Source organism: Heptranchias perlo, chromosome 14 (assembly GCF_035084215.1).
Source record: "Heptranchias perlo isolate sHepPer1 chromosome 14, sHepPer1.hap1, whole genome shotgun sequence".
NCBI lineage: Eukaryota > Metazoa > Chordata > Chondrichthyes > Hexanchiformes > Hexanchidae > Heptranchias > Heptranchias perlo.
Window position 1 is genome coordinate 40,735,627 of NC_090338.1, and position 15,539 is coordinate 40,751,165.

General features: G+C 44.2%; 1 long non-coding RNA gene across 1 annotated transcript in view; it reads right to left on the reverse strand.

The window, feature by feature from the left end:
- LOC137332467 (uncharacterized) overlaps positions 1-15,539 on the reverse strand; it is a 47,096-nt gene that overhangs the window by 30,129 nt on the left and 1,428 nt on the right. The window contains exon 2 of the long non-coding RNA XR_010965671.1: positions 5,619-5,757. This is a non-coding gene — a long non-coding RNA (uncharacterized lncRNA). The remainder of the gene's footprint in view (positions 1-5,618; positions 5,758-15,539) is intronic.

Below are 15,539 nucleotides of genomic sequence, written 5' to 3' on the forward strand. Positions count from 1 at the left end.
ATTCAAATACTCCACTGAAACTGCTTGAGGTGCGTGAGAAGAATGGTGTCTGCTTCATTGCATCATAGGATAGTCACAAGTTTCCTTTTTCCTATAAAGGAACTTCCTGAAAGTAAAAATGCTTTCCAGGTGGATCTGTTGCAATGTCAGTTTGGGTAATAGTGTAAGTGCCGTAGCTCATTAATCTAGGCAGGTGACATTCACCTTACCCGAAGTGACACATCTCCTAAAAAAACAGGAATAAGGAAGTAGTTACAACATGCACTACAAGAAATGATGCAATGATAGATTTCTTATTAAACTAATAAAGATCTGAGAGGTTCAATTCTATGTAGTGGCACACAAATTTCAACTCAGGAGAAAGTCCTTTAGTAATTGAAAATCAGATCTGTCTTGCATCTGTCCGTGGAGAAGGATGAGGATCATTCAGAACCAATTCTGTCATCAGCCTAGGACTGGCACATATAGAAAGATTGTATTTCATCTGCAATGGCACAAAATTATCACTAATCATTATGGTGTAATTATTTTTAGCACTGTTATATAAAAGATTGATATTTTTATTTTGTTTTTGCTGTAACTCTGAGGTTACTCAGCTGCTGTGGTGGGCCAGGTCCATTCATTTAAAATAATGAAGTGTTGCAAACTCCTCAATTTATTTATAAGAAATCATCTAAGACACCCTAAGGGCTGCAGCCATGAAGTTGAATTTCAGAGTGCACAGGTACAAAAAGTAATATTGGAATATTGTGCTTTACATCAAGAGTGTTGGAATTCAAAAGTGAGGAAGTAATGCTCGAGTTGTACGGAGCTTTGGTTAGACACCATTTGGAGTACTGCGTTCAGTTTTGGGTACCGGACCTCAGGAAAGATATATTGGCCTTGGAAGGGGTACATTGCAGATTCACCAGAATGATCGGCTTAAAGGGTTAAATTATAAGGACAGGTTGCATAAACTTGGCTTGTATTTCCTTGAGTTTACCAGGTAATCTAATTGGGCTGTTTAAAATGATACGGTAGATACAGCAAAACTATTTCCTCTAGTAGGGGAATTCCACAACAAGAGGGCATAATCTTAAAATTAGAGCTAGGCCATTTAGGAGTGAAATCAGGAAGCATTCAAACCTAGGGTATTGGAAATCTGGAACTCACTCCTCAAAAGGCTCGGTCAATTGAAATTTGCAAGATTGAGATCGATAGATTTTTGTTGGGTAATGGTATCAAGGGGTATGGAACTCTGGACCCCATGAAATCTCATGACAGCAGGTCAAACATGGGCAAGGAAACCTCCTGCTGATTACCACCTACCGCTCTCCCTCAGCTGATGAATCAGTACTCCTTCATGTTGAACACCACTTGGAGGAAGCACTGAGGGTAGCAAGGGCACAGAATTTATCTGGGTGGGGGACTTCAACGTCCATCACCAAGAGTGGCTCGGTAGCACCACTACTGACCGAGCTGGCTGAGTCCTGAAGGACATAGCTGCCAGACTGGGCCTGCGGCAGGTGGTGAGCGAACCAGCACAAGGGAAAAACTTACTTGACCTTGTCCTCACCAATCTACATGTCGCAAATGCATCTGTCCTTGACAGTATTGGTAGGAGTGACCACCGCAGTCCTCGTGGAGACGAAGTCCCATCTTCGCACTGAGGACACCATCCAACGTGTTGTGTGGCATTACCACCATGCTAAATGGGATGGATTCAGAGCAGATCCAGCAGCTCAAAACTGGGCATCCATGAGGCGCTGTGGGCCATCAGCAGCAGCAGAATTGTATTCCAGCACAATCTGTAACCTTATGGCCTGGCACATTCCTCACTCTAACATTACCAATAAGCCAGGGGATCAACCCTGGTTCAATGAGGAGTGTAGAAAAGCATGCCAGGAGCAGCACCAGGTGTACCAAAAAATGAGGTGCCAGCCTGGTGAAGCTACAACTCAGGACTAGATGCATGCTAAACAGCAGAAGCAACATTGTATAGACAGAGATAAGCAATTCCACAACCAACAGATCAGATCAAAGCTATGCAGTCCTGCCACATCCAGTCGTGAATGGTGGTGAACAATTAAACAACTAACAGTAGGAGGAGGATCTGCAAATATCCCCATCCTCAATGATGGCGGAGTCCATCACGTGAGTACAAAAGACAAGGCTGAAGCGTTTGCAACCATCTTCAGCCAGAAGTGTCAAGTGGATGATCCATCTCGGCCTCCTCCCGATATCCCCACCATCACAGAAGCCAGTCGTCAGCCAATTCGATTCACTCCACGTGATATCAAGAAATGGCTGAGTGCACTGGATACAGCAAAGGCTATGGGCCCCGAAAACATCCCAGCTGTAGTGCTGAAGTCTTGTGCTCCAGAACTAGTTGTGCCTCTAGCCAAGCTGTTCCAGTACAGCTACAACACTGGCATCTGCCCGGCAATATGGACAATTGCCCAGGTAAGTCCTGTCCACAAAAAAGCAGGACAAATCCAATCCGGCCAATTACCGCCCCATCAGTCTACTCTCAATCATCAGCAAAGTGATGGAAGGTGTCGTCGACAGTGCTATCAAGTGGCACTTACTCACCAATAACCTGCTCACCGATGCTCAGTTCGGGTTCCGCCAGGACCACTCGGCTCCAGACCTCATTATAGCCTTGGTCCAAACATGGACAAAAAAGCTGAATTCCAGAGGTGAGGTGAGAGTGACTGCCCTTGACATCAAGGCAGCATTTGACCGATTGTGGCACCAAGGAGCCCTAGTAAAATTGAAGTCAATGGGAATCAGGGGGAAAACTCTCCAGTGGCTGGAGTCATACCTAGCACAAAGGAAGGTGGTGGTGGCTGTTGGAGGCCAATCATCTCAGCCCCAGGGCACTGCTGCAGGAATTCCTCAGGGCAGTGTCCTAGGCCCAACCATCTTCAGCTGCTTCATCAATGACCTTCCCTCCATCATAAGGTCGAAATGGGGATGTTCGCTGACGATTGCAGTGTTCAGTTCCATTCGCAACCCCTCAAATAATGAAGCAGTCGAGCCCGCATGCAGCAAGACCTGGACAACATCCAGGCTTGGGCTCATAAATGGCAAGTAACATTTGCGCCAGACAAGTGCCAGGCAATGACCATCTCCAAAGGGAGAGAGTCTTACCACCTCCCCTTGACATTCAACGGCATTACCATCGCCGAATCCCCCACCATCAACATCCTGGGGGTCACCATTGACCAGAAACCTAACTGGACCAGCCATATAAATACTGTGGCTACAAGAGCAGGTCAGAGGCTGGGTATTCTGCGGCGAGTGACTCACCTCCTGACTCCAAAAAGCCTTTCCTCCATCTACATGGCGCAAGTCAGGAGTGTGATGGAATACTCTCCACTTGCCTGGATGAGTGCAGCTCCAACAACACTCAAGAAGCTTGACACCATCCAGGACAAAGCAGCCCGCTTGATTGGCACCCCATCCACCACCCTAAACATTCACTCCCTTTACCACTGGCGCACAGTGGCTGCAGTGTGTACCATCCACAGGATGCACTGCAGCAACTCGCCAAGGCTTCTTCGACAGCACCTCCCAAACCCGCGACCTCTACCACCTAGAAGGACAAGAGCAGCAGGTACATGGGAACAACACCACCTGCACATTCCCCTCCAGGTCACACACCATCCCGACTTGGAAATATATCGCCGTTTCTTCATCGTCGCTGGGTCAAAATCCTGGAACTCCCTTCCTAACAGCACTGTGGGAGAAGTCACCACACGGACTGCAGCGGTTCAAGAAGGCAGCTCACCACCACCTTCTCAAGGGCAATTAGGGATGGGCAATAAATGCCGGTCTCGCCAGCGACGCCCACATCCCATGAACGAATAAAAAAAAACGCAGGTAAATGTAGTTGAGGTATAGATCAGCCATGATCTAATTGGATGGTGGAGCAGGCTCGAGGGGCTGTAAGGCCTACTCCTGTTCCTATGATAACTCCTGTGAAACATACCTTTGTTTAGTCCCCTTGCCAATCTTGGTGCTGCTACTGGCTTCAAACTTACTTGTACTGTTGGTGGGCATTGTTCTTGTACACCTTCTGAGATCACGCTCAGGAAACTGCAATTTATTTTCTGGCAAAAAATGTTATTTCATTCCCATAAATATGTTTAAATGTGTCTTACATTTTCCATTGGTATGTGACAGTTATATCCAGGTGCCCAGATGAATTTGTCATTTCACTAAAGAGTGAAAGAGATAATTTATTCATGGTCAGGGATTGGCTACAAAGTAAGTTTTGCAGAAATTTATAAAGATTATTGTGCACCCTTAAGTTTGTGAATGCTCTGTTTTTCAGCTTACAATTTTTTTGTGCTTAATGGCAGTGTTATATTACCTTGTTTCATTGCTGGGCGGGGGCAGAATATGACAAATTGTTTGCATACCACAGATTTGTACTTGTACTACAAACGTGGTAAAAACACAGTTACGCAGAACTGTAGGGCAATAGAATGCAGCTCAATGTTTCTTAAGTGCAAATTTATCAAGCGCAAAATAAGTGCAGTATTATTAGATGGAAATTAAATTATAAGAGATCAAACACGACTTATAGTCACAAGGTGTAAGCAGCTGCAAACATGCATTACATCAATGAAGATAGTGATGTCAATATGGGCCTTGTAAACTTTAGAAACACAGCAGGCTCTTTAAAAGATGCAGTGTAAACCTGACAGTGTCTGCAGACTTACTTCTATACCTGTTTAAGAGATAATAAAGTTACAATTTTTAAAGTTTGTGATGATAGAGCAATTAGGATCATAAAAAAAATTGGGCTATATCCTAATTCTTTAACCTTACTACTTGTCTCTCCGATGGGCTTGTACGAATTCTTTGCCTGCTGAGGATGTGGTTTATGCTCGAAAGACACTCATGTGCACTTTATATATAGTACTCTATCTATATATAGTACCCAAGACACAGGCATAGCCAAGTACTGTTTTCTGTTTCAATGAGATGCTTATAGAAATTCTGCCCTTTTAATCCTATTAGTAACATTTTGCAGTATTAAAATAAAAAGTGTACAGTAGACATGTTTATAGAAAACTTATTTTAAGGGAAAGCATAGTTGTTGTAGCTACTGTGCTGCAGATATGCCACTGGTTACAAAATATGCCTTCTGACTGTTTTGTCATGTCTCCTGCCCGCTCTTCCTGCTGACAATAATAGCTTATTAAAATTCATACAATTTAAAGGTACTGTTGGGATCTAGCAACACCAGCATTTCAAATGCAGACCAGCTTAGTCTACACTTTGAGCTACTCTGAACTAGAAATGCAACCACATAATTTAATGATTACTCCCCTGCTAAATACACAATTACATTGGTTCTCTTGTGCTGTTGATCATCCCACTTCTTCAGCATAATCCTTTGTTCTACACTCAGGAGTATCTTTTGTTGGACTTGATGTAAGCATATTTTTTAAAAAATGCAAGACTCTTGCAGAAGGGAGTCAAAGTCATAGAAGTAAAGTATTAGTCACAGAAGACTGCTGTCATGTTTTAAATTTAGTATGTCAGAATGGCATGGTTGTGCACCATGTGTCATAAACCAACATCATAAACCCATTATGCCAGAGTGGTAAGATGTGGAGTCTCACTTATCTGGAAAAGCTGCTGAACGATGTGTAGATTCTTCTCGTGGGAAGCAGAAATCGGGCGAGGGAGCGGGTCAACCCAGTTCATTCTGCATACCTGCTCATAGTCATTTCAGCAACAGTATAGGCAGATTAGGAGGAACTATACAGAGGAAACAAAAATAGAATGGGGGCATTATATACTTTTTGCACTGTCACATACATTTTCCTTAACTCAGACTTCAGCAATGCTGCATAAATAAAAAACCCATTGAGTCCACATCAAGTCATATATTTGTCTTTTGGAATGTGATTACTTTAATGTTAACATAAGGGTGCAATACAAGGAAAAAAATAGGATCATCATGCATTAGATCAGTTCATTTTGTTGAAGTAATTTGATCATGTTTTGATTGTAATGTTGTGTATACAAACACATCATTAAAATCAAAACATTACATCACTTTTAACCCACACTTTATTTTCATGGCCTTTGTTATAAAATGTTCTTGTCAGTTTCCTCTTTCGTATTTTTGTTACTGGCTTTGTAATAGCTTTAGCACCTTCTAAAGGAAAATCTTTGTACTGCAGAAAGATTTGTCTTATTTTCAGGACGTCGAGAGTTATTTTTTTTGTTAATTTTATTATGAGGTCTACACAAATAAAAAGTGGTGTAATGTCAGTAGAAAGAGGGAAGACAAAACGGTTTTTAATGCCGTTCTGAGGACTCTTACTCCTTGATCACGGTTTAACAAATCTTAGTGATAATGAGTAAAAGAATTGCTTTATGCTTTTTAAGGACATTAATAAGAAACCCATTCAGTATTCCATAGTGGCAGGGTCAATTTGAAAACTGAGTATCTTATACCAGGGCAGAGCTGGCGTTAGCGAGTTTAACAAAGCAGAACATTTTGAAGTATCACCACAGCAGTGACAGAAACGAATAAGACACAGAAATTTTTGTCAGACAGCATGGGTGTAGCAGTCATTGGCGGATCTATTGTAGTGGAGCAGGGCCAGATAACGGTCTGAGACTGAAGGTTGCATAGTGGATGCAGGACTCCCAATGTTTACTACACACAGGCAGTAGATCTGTTACAACAGAGTCAGCTACCAGGGCATGGTAAAACAGCACGTGAGGAGGTTCACCGGGCAGGTTGTGACTGAAATTAACGACCTATTCCATGAACACTTGCGGAGATAATCAGCCATCTGCCATTCACTACCAGTGGCAGGGAAGGTCATCACTGTTCTTGATTTTAATGTCACAGGGTCTTTCCAGGTATCCATAGGGGACATTTCAAGAGACCATCCTTTTGTTTGCCTTTTCTACACAGGGAAAGATTCACAGACTGCAAGATATAATAAAAGTTAATTAATTTTACCTCACTTATGCAATGGCAGTATGCATATATTTGATTTGTTTGCCTTGTGCTTTTGCCTTGTGTGTTGTGAACTTCTCTGTACAGGTACCATATTAGTAAATATTCTCCAGTTGAAGGAGTATTGCTAGCTGCAGGGGACATACAAGTCTTGTTACCTGTATCAGTGACTAAACCTTTGCACCTACACTAGTGCCAGCTGATGTACATCATTGCTTCCAGATGTGACAGCTGCTGTAACTTGTGGAGAGCTGTGTGATGGCACAGAACTGCTGCTGATATGAATCTCAACTAGCTGTTCTTGTGATACAACATGCATGCCATTGCTGGATGGCATCTCCTCAGAGGTCTTGATCTATCTGAGATGTGGAGATGCCGGTGATGGACTGGGGTGGACAAATGTAAGGAATCTTACAACACCAGGTTATAGTCAAACAGTTTTATTTTAAAATCGCAAGCTTTCGGAGATCATCTCCTTCGTCAGGTGAGTGAAAGGTTTTCAAATCGCATATCTTATATTAGGCTGGGACACAATCACACCAATCAAAGGTGTCGTTGGTGTTCAGACAGGTTAGCCACGGAAAACAGTACATCCCACTATACTGAATACACAATGGGTCAGATTACAAAGCCAGAGAGAGAAAGAGACCCGAAAGGCAGAGAGAGAGAGCAACAATCGCCAGACAGGAGGGTTCCCTCCCAGTCGGGGAACACTTTAAGCAGTCAAGGACATTCAGCCACCGATCTTTGGGTAAGCGTGCTCCAGGGCGGCCTTCGAGACACACGACAACGCAAAATAGTCGAGCAGAAATTGATAGCCAAGTTCCGCACCCATGAGGACGGCCTCAACCGGGATCTTGGGTTCATGTCCACGCTACACATAACCCCACCAGCAGGGAAAAAAAGTTATCTGTTTTTAATACAACTGGACATTCTCTCTCTCTCTGCCTTTCGGGTCTCTTTCTCTCTCTGGCTTTGTAATCTGACCCATTGTGTATTCAGTATAGTGGGATGTACTGTTTTCCGTGGCTAACCTGTCTGAACACCAACGACACCTTTGATTGGTGTGATCGTGTCCCAGCCTAATATAAGATATGAGATTTGAAAACCTTTCACTCACTCACCTGACGAAGGAGATGATCTGCGAAAGCTTGTGATTTTAAAATAAAACTGTTGGACTATAACCTGGTGTTGTAAGATTCTTTACATTGATCTATCTGAGCATAGGACTCTATAAAGTCTCAGAGTCTCTCTGTTGTAGTTACTTGTAATTGTTCTCCAAACAAGCAAAAGCTAGTTGAGGCACAGAGGATTGCATTTTTTAAAAGGGAAAAGTAGATATATTTGGAAAATAAAGGGATATAGGGAAAGCCCAGGCCACTGGGATTAGTTCTGGATTATCCTCGCAAAAAGCCAGTATAGACATGATGAGATGAGTGACCTTCTATGGTCTTATGATTCAGCCATGAATGCATCTTAGAGTTTGGACCCTAAGGCATCGAAGAAAGAACTTGCATTTATACAGCACCTTTCACAATCTCTGGACACCCCAAAGCACTTCACAGCCAATGAATACATTTTGAATTGTAACCACTGTTGTAACATAGGGAAATGTGGCAGCTAATATGCTCACATCAAGGTGCTACAAACAGCAATGAAATAAATGGCCAGGGTACGGTAGCATAGTGTTTATGTTACTGGACTAGTAATCCAGAGGCCTGGACTAAAAATCTGGCGTCACGAGTTCAAATCCTGCCACGGCAGCTGGCGAATTTAAATTCAATTAATTAAATAAAAAAATCTGGAATTAAAATCCTAGTATCAGTAATGGTGGCCATAAAACTACCGGATTGTCGTAAAAACCCTTCTGGTTCACTAATACCCTTTAGGGAAGGAAACCTGCCGTCCTTACCCGGTCTGGCCTAAATGTGACTCCAAACCCACAGCAATGTGGTTGATTCTTAATTGCCCTCTAAAATGGCCTAGCAAGCCACTCAGTTGTAAAATCTCGCTACGAAAAGTCATAATAAGAATAAAACCGGACGGACCACTAGGCACCGAACACGGCAAACCAAGCCCAGTCGACCCTGCAAGGTCCTCCTCACTAACATCTGGGGACTTGTGCCGAAATTGGGAGAGCTGTCCCACAGACTAGTCAAGCAACAGCCTGACATAGCCATACTCACAGAATGATACCTTTCAACCAATGTCCCAGACTCTTTCATCACCATCCCTGGGTATGACATGTCCCACCGGCAGGACAGACCGACCAGAGGTGGCGGTACAGTGATATACAGTCAGGAGGGAGTGGCCCTGGGAGTCCTCAACATTGACTCTGGACCCCATGAAATCTCTTGGCATCAGGTCAAACATGGGCAAGGAAACCTCCTGCTGATTACCACCTAACGCCCTCCCTCAGCTGATGAATCAGTCCTCCACGTTGAGCACCACATGGAGGAAGCACTGAGGGTAGCAAGAGCACAGAATGTACACTGGGGGGGGGGGGGGACTTCAATGTCCATCACCGAGAGTGGCTCGGTAGCACCACTACTGACCGAGCTGGCCGAGTCCTGAAGGACATAGCTGCCAGACTGGGCCTGCGGCAGGTGGTGAACGAACCAACACGAGGGAAAAACTTACTTGACCTTGTCCTCACCAATCTACATGTCGCAAATGCATCTGTCCATGACAGTATTGGTAGGAGTGACCACCATCCAACGTGTTGTGTGGCACCACCACCGTGCTAAATGGGATAGATCCAGAACAAAGCTAGCAGCTCAAAACTGGGCATCCATGAGGCACTGTGGGCCATCAGCAGCAGCAGAATTGTATTCCAGCACAATCTGTAACCTCATGGCCCGGCATATTCCTCACTCTACCATTACCAACAAGCCAGGGAATCAACCCTGGTTCATATGAGGAGTGTAGAAGAGCATGCTAGGAGCAGCACCTAGGCGTACCTAAAAATGAGGTGCCAACCTGGTGAAGCTACAACTCAGGACTACATACATGCTAAACAGCGGAAGCAACATGCTATAGACAGAGCTAAGCCATTCCACAACTAACAGATCAGTTCAAAGCTCTGCAGTCCTGCCACATCCAATCGTGAATGGTGGTGGACAATCAAACAACTAATGGTAGGAGGAGGCTCTGCAAACATCCCCACCCTCAATGATGGCGGAGTCCAGCACGTGAGTGCAAAAGACAAGTCTGAAGCATTTGCAACCATCTTCAGCCAGAAATGCCGTGTGGATGATCCATCTCGGCCTCCTCCCGATATCCCCACCATCACAGAAGCCAGTCTTCAGCCAATTCGATTCACTCCACGTGATATCAAGAAACGGCTGAGTGCACAGGATACAGCAAAGGCTATGGGCCCCGACAACATCCCAGCTGTAGTGCTGAAGACTTGTGCTCCAGAACTAGCTGCGCCTCTAGCCAAGCTGTTCCAGTACAGCTACAACGCTGGCATCTACCCGACAATGTGGAAAATTGCCCAGGTATGTCCTGTCCACAAAAAGCACGACAAGTCCAATCCGGCCAATTACCACCCCATCAGTCCAGTCTCAATCATCAGCAAAGTGATGGAAGGTGTCGTCGACAGTGCTATCAAGCGGCACTTACTCACCGATGCTCGGTTTGGGTTCCGCCAGGACTACTCGGCTCCAGACCTCATTACAGCCTAAGTCCAAACATGGACAAAAGAGCTGAATTCCAGAGGTGAGGTGAGAGTGACTGCCCTTGACATCAAGGTAGTATTTGACTGAGTGTGGCACCAAGGAACCCTAGTAAAATTGAAGTCAATGGGAATCAGGGGGAAAACTCTCCAGCGGCTGGAGTCATACCTAGCACAAAGGAAGATGGTAGTGGTTGTTGGAGGCCAATCATCTCAGCCCCAAGACATTGCTGCAGGAGTTCCTCAGGGCAGTGTCCTAGGCCCAACCATCTTCAGCTGCTTCATCAATGACCTTCCCTCCATCATAAGGTCAGAAATGGGGATGTTCGTTGATGATTGCACAGTGTTCAGTTCCATTCGCAACCCCTCAAATAATGAAGCAGTCCGAGCCCGCATGCAGCAAGACCTGGACAACATCCAGGCTTGGGCTCTTAAGTGGCAAGTAACATTCGCACCAGATAAGTGCCAGGCAATGACCATCTCCAACAAGAGAGAGTCTAACCACCTCCCCTTGACATTCAACGGCATTACCATCGCTGAATCCCCCACCATCAACATCCTGGGGGTCACCATTGACCAGAAACTTAACTGGACCAGCCATATAAATACTGTGGCTACGAGAGCAGGTCAGAGGCTGGGTATTCTGCAGCGAGTGACTCACCTCCTGACTCCCCAAAGCCTTTCCACCATTTACAAGGCACAAGTCAGGAGTGTGATGGAATACTCTCCACTTGCTTGGATGAGTGCAGCTCCAACAACACTCAAGAAGCTCGACACCATCCAAGATAAAGCAGCCTGCTTGATTGGCACTCCATCCACCACCCTAAACATTCACTCCCTTCACCACCGGCTGCAGTGTGTACCATCCACAGGATGCACTGCAGCAACTCGCCAAGGCTTCTTCGATAGCACCTCCCAAACCCACAACCTCTACCACCTAGAAGGACAAGAGCAGCAGGCACATGGGAACAACACCACCTGCACATTCCCCTCCAAGTTACACACCATCCCGACTTGGAAATATATCGCTGTTCCTTCATCGTCGCTGGGTCAAAATCCTGGAACTCCCTACCTAACAGCACTGTAGGAGAACCGTCACCACACGGACTACAGCGGTTCACCACCACCTTCTCAAGGGCAATTAGGGATGGGCAATAAATGCCGCCTCGCCAGAGATGCCCACATCCCATGAACGAATAAAATAAAAAATAAACCTATGTTAGGAAATACTTCTACATGCAAAGGGTGGTAGAAGTTTGGAATTCTCTTCTGCAATGGCAGTTGATGCTAGCTGAATTGTTAATTTTAAATTTGAGATTGATAGATTTTTGTTAACCAGAAGGTATTAAGGGATCTGGGGCTAAGGCGGGTATATGGAGTTGGGTCACAGATCAGCCATGGTCTCCTTGGATGGCGGAACAGGGTCGAGGGGCTAAATGTCCTACTTCTGTTCCAATAACTTGTTTTTAGTGATGTTGGTTGAGGGATACATCATTGGCCAAGACAGCGGGAAAACTACCGACCGAATAGTGTCATGGATCTTTTACGTACAGCTGAGAGGGCAGACACGACCTCAGTTTAATATCTTACAAAGTATTTACAGCACAGAAACAGGCCAGTCGGCTGAACAGGTCTATGCCGGTGTTTATGGTCCACACAAGCTACCTCCTGCCTTTTATCCAACAGGCAGCACCCCATCAGTACAGCACAACGCTGAACTGTCAGCCTAGATTATGTGCTCATGTCTGGAGTGGGGTTTGAATCCATAACCTTCAAGCTCAGAGATGAGAGTGCTACTACTCAGTCAAGGCTGACAGCAGTGAGAGCATTTGTGAGCGATGTTCCAGTTATGATTATGTCTTGCATAACGGAGTTAAACAATTGTAAACTGTGTTAATGCTATTTTATGAAACAAGTTTTATAGGGCTCATAATATATATAGTTTTAACTGGATTCCATTTTGCACATTTGGGAAGAATTTGTACACAAAACATTGTTTTTTTATAACAAAAAAGGTTTTGTGTCTGTATGAATGTAGAATTCAAAGGTTCCTGTATTTTTCAGATTGATCTGTGCCAACAAAGATGAATAAAATCCAATAATCACATGCCACAATAAATACAGACAGTAGCCGTGACTGTTCCATATAAAAAAATAATATTTAAGTAAGCTAAACTAACCATTTAAAAGTTGTAACTGAATCTTTAAGTAAATACATTAAACTGACAGTAAATATTTAAAAGTTCAAGTTCTGACTAAAATGTAACTAATAAGCAACCACATGGCAGTCTGATAAGCCTAAGCCCACAGAACACTGGAACTGGATTTATAAGCAGTCCATGTAATTCTTCTAATTAATGGAAACTAGATTAGTACGGTATCTGAGGTTTTAATGAAAGCCTTTCCTGTACAGTAAACGTGTGCACTCTCCTTAGGTACGTGCCTGGAGATCTTGGTATTGTTGGACAAATGTAAGGCAAAGATTCTCCATTGTTGCTGTAAGTTTGTTTGGAAGTTGACATATTGGCCTGGAAATTGCTCTGGGTGGCAAACCGACAGTACTCGCCGCTCATTAGATTTAAACTCACACACTAAGGGGGTGATTTTAAACCCCAAGAACGGGTGGGTTGGGGGCGGGTGGGAGCTGAAAATTGTTGTTTTTTGGGTCGCGACTGCAACCCGGCTTTATTTCCGGTTTTAATGTCGGCACTTAAAAGTACAGGCTACCAATTGGGAATGCAAAGTCCTAACATTTTGCGGTTGCGACCCAAAAATACAACTATTTTCTACTCCCACCCGCCCCCAACCCACCCGTTCTTCTTGTTTAAAATCACCCCCTAAGTATCCGTGGGCTTTTTTGCAGCAATTTCCTTCAATGGTGAGCTTAAACAAAACCAGCGTTCTTTCCCGGGCTTCTCTGAGCTGTCTCTCTCCTCAATCAATCAGCTTGAAGCAAGCCACGATGTGAGAACCAGGAAGTGAAGCTCATTTAGAAACCAAGCAAACTAAGAACCAGGAAGTGGCAGATAAGATTAGAAAATATACTATTAAATCGGATAGAGAAAGCGAAATAAGGAGAGTGAGATTAAAAGACTGAGATAAGAGAGAGAAAAGAAAGTAAAAAAATAAAAATTTTAAATATTATTGGGAGTAATGAGACTCCACATTTTTAAAACTTAAATTTCAGTGCCAGAAAGATTGTTTGGCAGTCATCGATACTCACCACGCCGTTAAAAGTTAGTTTAGACCTGATATAACTCAGTGTATCTTTTTTTTCCATGATGTGGAGATGCCGGTGATGGACTGGGGTGGACAAATGTAAAGAGTCGCACGACACCAGGTTATAGTCCAACAGCTTTATTTGAAATCACAAGCTTTCGGAGCTTTGCTCCTTAGTAGGTGAAGTCAGACTTACCTGACGAAGGAGCAAAGCTCCGAAAGCTTGTGATTTCAAATAAAGCTGTTGGACTATAACCTGGTGTCGTGCGACTCCTTACATTTATCTTTTTTCTGGCAAGGTAAGTTGGTTTCCAGCTGGGCAGTGCAGCAACTTCACGCTGGTCCATTGATTGCTGCCTGCGAGATCCCTTTAACGCGAAGCTGTCAGATCACTGGTGAATCATCCGGATTTCCGCATTTCACTGCACATGTACGGTTGCTAGAACTTGCTCTTCGATTTGCCCATTAATAATGGTGAGTGCTGTTACGCTCACAGTTATTTTATGAGCAATCTCTGGCCCATTGTGTCCGTAGTAAAACAGCGGCTCCATATCACCTTAGACAATACCATGGTTCCTCAGAGAGAGGTATGAAAAATGGTGATAGCACAGGAGTTGCAGAAGTTGAGCGCTGCAGGGACCTTTAGTGGCACCTATATGATTATCACCATTAAGTTAAGCAGAACATTCCAAATCCTCCTTTAAGATAATAAAACATTGGCATATTAATTCAAATCTCAGGAAACAGTGTACATCAGACCAATCATAAAGGATGCATTTAACTACAATATCGGTAGAGGAGGGAGTCTCATTCTGCTTCGGCTTGGAGTCAAATCAGGCCCTAACAATGGATTTACACTTCAAAACTTTTGTGTTAGAGTGATATAAAACTGCTTCATACCAATGCTAGTTATAGTTTAAATGAACCTTAAAACTAATCCATTGTTCTCAGATGAGTTCTGAGGATGTAAATCTTTCTACAGTACACACCACCAATAATCATCCATGAGTAGTTTATGATCACAGAAATACCAGAAAATGGGAACATTTTCCATGACCGTGGTGCACTATACCTCCTTAACATTCCTGAATTCTCCACGGTCTTTAGCACAGTTGAGCAAACCTTTTTCTTCAAACGCCTCTCCACCATTGTCCAGCTGAGTGGGACTACCCTCGTAATCAATCTTAGTCCAGTCCACAAAAAGCAGGATAAATCCAATCCGGCCAATTACCGCCCCATCAGCCTACTCTCAATCATCAGCAATGTGATGGAAGGAGTCGTTGACAGTGCTATCAAGCGGCACTTACTCACCAATAACCTGCTCACCGATGCTCAGTTTGGGTTCCGCCAGGACCACTTAGCTCCAGACGTCATTACAGCCTTGCTCCAAACGTGGACAAAAGAGCTGAATTCCAGAGGTGAGGCAAGAGTGACTGCCCTTGACATCAAGGCAGCATTTGACCGAGTGTGGCACCAAGGAGCCCTAGTAAAATTGAAGTCAATGGGAATCAGGGGGGAAACCCTCCAGTGGCTGGAGTCATACCTAGCACAAAGGAAGATGGTAGTGGTTGTTGGAGGCCAATCATCTCAGCCCCAGGACATTGCTGCAGGAGTTGCTCAGGGCAGTGTCCTAGGCCCAACCGTCTTCAGCTGCTTCATTAATGATCT